Source organism: Branchiostoma floridae, chromosome 9 (assembly GCF_000003815.2).
Source record: "Branchiostoma floridae strain S238N-H82 chromosome 9, Bfl_VNyyK, whole genome shotgun sequence".
Classification (NCBI taxonomy): domain Eukaryota; kingdom Metazoa; phylum Chordata; class Leptocardii; order Amphioxiformes; family Branchiostomatidae; genus Branchiostoma; species Branchiostoma floridae.
The window spans coordinates 960,458-965,624 of NC_049987.1; the positions used below are offsets into that span (position 1 = coordinate 960,458).

The 5,167-nt window shown below is 37.1% G+C and overlaps 1 long non-coding RNA gene across 1 annotated transcript; it reads left to right on the forward strand.

The window, feature by feature from the left end:
- Positions 1–1,281: 1,281 nt before the first annotated feature.
- Positions 1,282–4,823, forward strand: LOC118423652. Its single transcript, XR_004832079.1, has 2 exons — positions 1,282–2,500; positions 3,129–4,823. It is a non-coding gene; the product is annotated as an uncharacterized LOC118423652 (long non-coding RNA).
- Positions 4,824–5,167: the final 344 nt, after the last annotated feature.

Consider the following 5,167-nt stretch of genomic DNA (forward strand, 5'->3'; position numbering starts at 1 on the left):
TGGGTTTGCCTTGCAGACAACTGAAATGTAATAGACTTTATTTTTTACGTTGCAAAAACGGTTTGATACAACACATGATATTTTTCCTGAACATTTTAATACAATCGTCAATGTATATGGTAGTACTTGTGGACAGACGAAGTAAAGACTCGATGACCTTAAAAGGGCCTGTGTTCTTGCTGGATGGTTTGGTGATGTTCTAGGCTGATGTAACAGGAGATAGGATCAGGAATTTCACATCGGGGTATTTACTATGCAACAATTCTATTGCCTTTTTGCAGTGGGACATATATACTGGAACGTATTCGTCATACCAAATAGGCACTTCAAGTTCCATAGAAAATTTTCGATATCTTACTGTCATGATGATGTTGACTATCTTGCGAAGAACTATGTACAAGTTCGGTGTAAGTTACCATGGATATGGTACAGACAAATATGTCTTAGCTTGGATATGGTGCCGACAACTATGGTTAGCTTGGGTTTGCCTTACAGACAACGAAATGTAATAGACTTTATTTTTACGTTGCAAAAAACGGTTTGATACAACACATAATATTTCTTCTGAACATCTTAATACTATCGTTAATGTATATTATAGTACTTGCGGACAGACAAGGTAAAGACTCGATGACAATAAGGGTTACTTTATTTAAAGAGTGAAAAACGATAACGTTCTTTCTGGAATAAGTGGGCCGGGGTTTATTGCTGAATGGTCGTTTGTCCTTTTAGAATGATGTACTGGGAGCGAATGTTAGGAATATCACCTCGTGATAGTCACTACGTAACAAGTCTATCGCCTTGTTGTAATGAATTAGGTCATACATATATACTGGTATGTAGTCTTCTTGCCAAATCTGGACTTCGTAGAGTTCCATAGAAAAATTTTTTTGATATCTTACTGTCATGATGATGATGTTGGCTATCTCGCGAAGAACGTTGTACAATTTCGGTGTAAGGGCAGGTACGAGGATGGTTCCGGTCCAGCTTGTCTCTCCATTGGCGTCTGTTTCTGGCGGGGGTAGAAGTACGTGAATTGCTTGTTTCTGCTGCGGGTGAAGTCACGTCTACTTCTGTCGAAGTTTGCAAGAAATGAATTTCAGACGATTTGTAGAAAAGCCGGTTTAGCAAACGTCGCTCCGCCTACAACGGTCAAGACATCCAATCAGGGCAACGTGGTGGGGGATAAACCAGTCTGACAAGAAATCTCCACGCGCTAATGTCAATACAGACTAGTTACCATGGAAATATTTTACAGACAAGTTTTTTTTGAGACTTTACTGGTAAAAGAAGATTTTTTAAATTTATAAACATTGAATCGATGTGATACTACAGTCATCAATCTATGGGTTTTTAAACCTGAGCAAGGGATCGCGCGCGCGTGTGCTTGTGTGTGAGTGTGTCTGTATCGAAAATACGTCTTAAAATTATCAAATCGTTTGTTCTTGAATCTAATTGACTGTCTTGTCGGACATTGAAGTAAGTATTTACAGTTACTTGTCTTATGTGAAGGATCAGCCCAATGCTTTTATTTTGAATTAATGGAGGTCGCAAAATTATGTGTTTAGTGATTATACACGGTGAATTACTTTTCTCTTTCTCTTTTTTTTTTTTCGCAAGACAAATAATTTGTCTTGTCTTATACGCAACCCAGCCCCAATTTGGGTATTGAATGAATAGAACACATCCTGTGCAGGTTACTTGTCTTATGTGAAGGAGCTGTTCAATGCTTTTATCTTGAATTGATGGAGGCCGGAAATTATGTATTTAATGATTATACATGGTGAATTGCTTTTGCTGTCTTACTTCCTGTAAGACAAAAATTGTTTTGTCTTATACGAAACCCAGCCCAATCTGTGTATTGAATGAATAGTACACATCCTGCGCTGAAAATTGTGTGATGTCAATTACATAATTAACGTTTTTGTACTTGGTTAATGATTTCTTCCTGTTTACCTTTTTATCAGAAAACTGGCTGTAATTGCTATATTGTTGGTGACTTCCTGAAAAAAAGATTTGTCGGGTGTGGTTATGTTTTTTGTAGGCGCGGCTTAAACGAGTTGTCTATAGACACAGGACTATATAATCGCACATTTTCTTGCATCGAGTAATACCGACTGGCGTGCGAGGCACCTTGCATCACGTTAGAGAGAGAGAGAGAGAGAGAGAGAGAAAGAGACGACCCAGCAATGTTGGTTCAAGCGACAACGGTGATCAACAGCTCAGACACTGAGATTTTGACATCAACGCTAGGACTTCCTGAACAGTTGAACGAATCTGATGAAGAAGGACTTCCTGAACTGTTGAACGAATCTGATGAAGAAGGACTTCCTGAACTGTTGAACGAATCTGATGAAGAAGGACTTCCTGAACAGTTGAACGAATCTGATGAAGAAGGACTTCCTGAACTGTTGAACGAATCTGATGAAGAAGGACTTCCTGAACTGTTGAACGAATCTGATGAGGATTAACAATACAGTAATCAGCCTTTCAACACAACGTGAGTAGAGGATTTTTTTTTTATCATCTTTATGTAGACTCTGTACACTTTGTAACCCAAACCGTATAGAAAATGAAGTCAACTTTATATTAGAGTGTTCTTTATACAATGATATACGCATCTCTTTTTACCAGTGCTCTCAATGCATAGCTCACGATATATTGTTTTATTCAACTGTAATACTAAATGTAATAGTACTTGCAGTCGTAAGTATCATATCATGAGATTAGCTGCATTTAGCAAACATGGGCAGGAACATACAAATAAAGATCATCAATTTAAGATTTTTCTTTTCTGGTGCGATATTTTCAAGTTTTGTCAAAAATGAGAGAAAACATCAACATCAATTTTTGTGAGTTTTTTTGAGTTGAAATATGTTTATTCGTGTGTATGCATGTATGAGCGTGAGTTTTATGTGTCAAAAAAAACGCTTCGAACAAAAAATATATCTTTTGATCTATATGATGTTTCTTTCTTGTTGCGAAATGTTTACGTATGGTTTGAGGTTTGAGTGGAATCAAAAATTGACGTTCATAAGTACATTGCGTCTATATTAGTTGAAAGAAACGGTGAACTGTCATGAAAGATGTCGTTTGGATGTGATACGATTTGTATTTTTTTCTTTCAGTTTGTATCCCTGTATTCCAAAGAAATTATACCGTATACACTCGACTGGACATTCTGTGGTCGAGGTTGACAACTTTGAAGACATCAGGACTTACCGCGGGATTGCAAAGTGTTTGGTACTGCCACCACAAGATTTGACAAATCCTATTTTGTCATATATGGTAGGATATGAACTGATGTACCCATTGTGTCATACGTGTTCAATTAATGGACAAACCATATGTAACCATAACGATGACGAGCGATCACTTTTTGGTGAATGGCTAACTGCAGAGCTGATAGAAGCTATAAAGGTGGGATACAAAGTCATCAAAATCTATGAAGTCCATCACTTTGAAAGTAGTCCAGATAAGTTGTTCAGAGAGTACATTGACACATTTCTTAAAATCAAGCAGGAAAGCCGCGGCTGTCCCGAATGGGTTACTAGCACGTCTGTAGAAGAGGGTTTAGATGATAATGATACTATGAGTAACGAGGTCAAATATTTTGATGTACACAAAATGTATCCCTATACATGTTATGAACCAAAGCAGGAAAGGAGTGACAGGACCGATGAGAAGAACCCAGGTCTGCATGCGTTAGCAAAGCTCTTCCTTAACTCTTTCTTTGGCAAGTTTAGCCGGGGAAACAACATTGCATAATCTGAGTATGTCATATTGACACAAACATTAAGTAAAAAAAGGATACTATTAGGTTAATGTACAACCAAGTGTATAATCCTAAACGACTACACTATATCTATGAAGTTAAGCAGAATTGTCAATTGAGTCTATTGAAAACAGTTTTAACTTTGTCTTGATCATACATGGTTTGAAGACAAATGTACTTGTATTGTAGACAATATTTTTGCACAAATGGTTGATAACATTTCATTGTGTATCAAACATAAGCATGTAACAATTGCATGTCACCCTACATGTAGATATCTAAACTATGGTCATAAATGAGTGGTTCTGAATACTTTTTAAATCCTGCTTTGATCATAAGTGCGTTTGAAAAACATCGTTGTATTTTGTAAATATTGTCTATCACTGACACTGTGATTTCTAATTGTTTGATGAGTGGGTCTGAATACTTTGACATCCTGCTTTGACCATAAGTGTGTTTGAAAAAACATCGTTGTCTTGAGTACACATTGTCTAACACTGTGTTTTGTAATTGTTTGATTAATTGGTTGTGTGTAATGAAAACAATCACGTATGTGCTTCGAAGATCATTGTGAAAATACGTAGTTGATAACGATGTACTACATGATTGCGCATAGAATAAAGTTGATCAAATCATATATGAATTATGTTGGTGATGATGGTCTCACGTTTATTTCATCTATTTGACATAGGCAGAATGATTGTATTTGTCTAGAGCATAAACAGAGTCATTGTGATAAGTAGGCATGTCTGGGCAAAACCTAATCTTGCATGCAAGGTCTGTTAGTAACGCCGTCCTGTTGGTTGATTTTTAACGAGTCCTTATTTGGAATGGGGATGTAGTCTGAGAACAGTGAATGAAGACATTGGGGAGCATAGTGCCACATACAGACATCATTAGGTAGTGTGTTACATCAGTAGTGTGTATATGTTTATGTTTATTTTCTTAATACAGGTATGTATTTACCAGATATTGATAAATCTATATTTAAGTTACATGTACACTTTTTCTGGATACAAAAGCATCGAATAAATGTCGACAACGAGAATTTTTGTCCATCATTTTATTGACTTAACACACGACAACAATTTCTGTACAACGTCTTCTTGTCTAAACAAAGGCATCGGTATGGCGCATTGCCGCTGACCGTTACAGAAAAGCTATGCACAAATGATTATAACATACACAAAGCGATCGTCATCTATGGCATTACCATGGGGCGCACATGGTAAGTACTCGTCAGATATTGAGTGGTAGGGTTGTAACTACGTCACATGGTACGTACGTACGTTATGGCGCCATCACATGTCACTTCGTGGCGAGTACATAACATCTGATATTTCTAACACTTCTTCCCGCACTTGGGACCGGTATAAGACTTTGCATATTTCT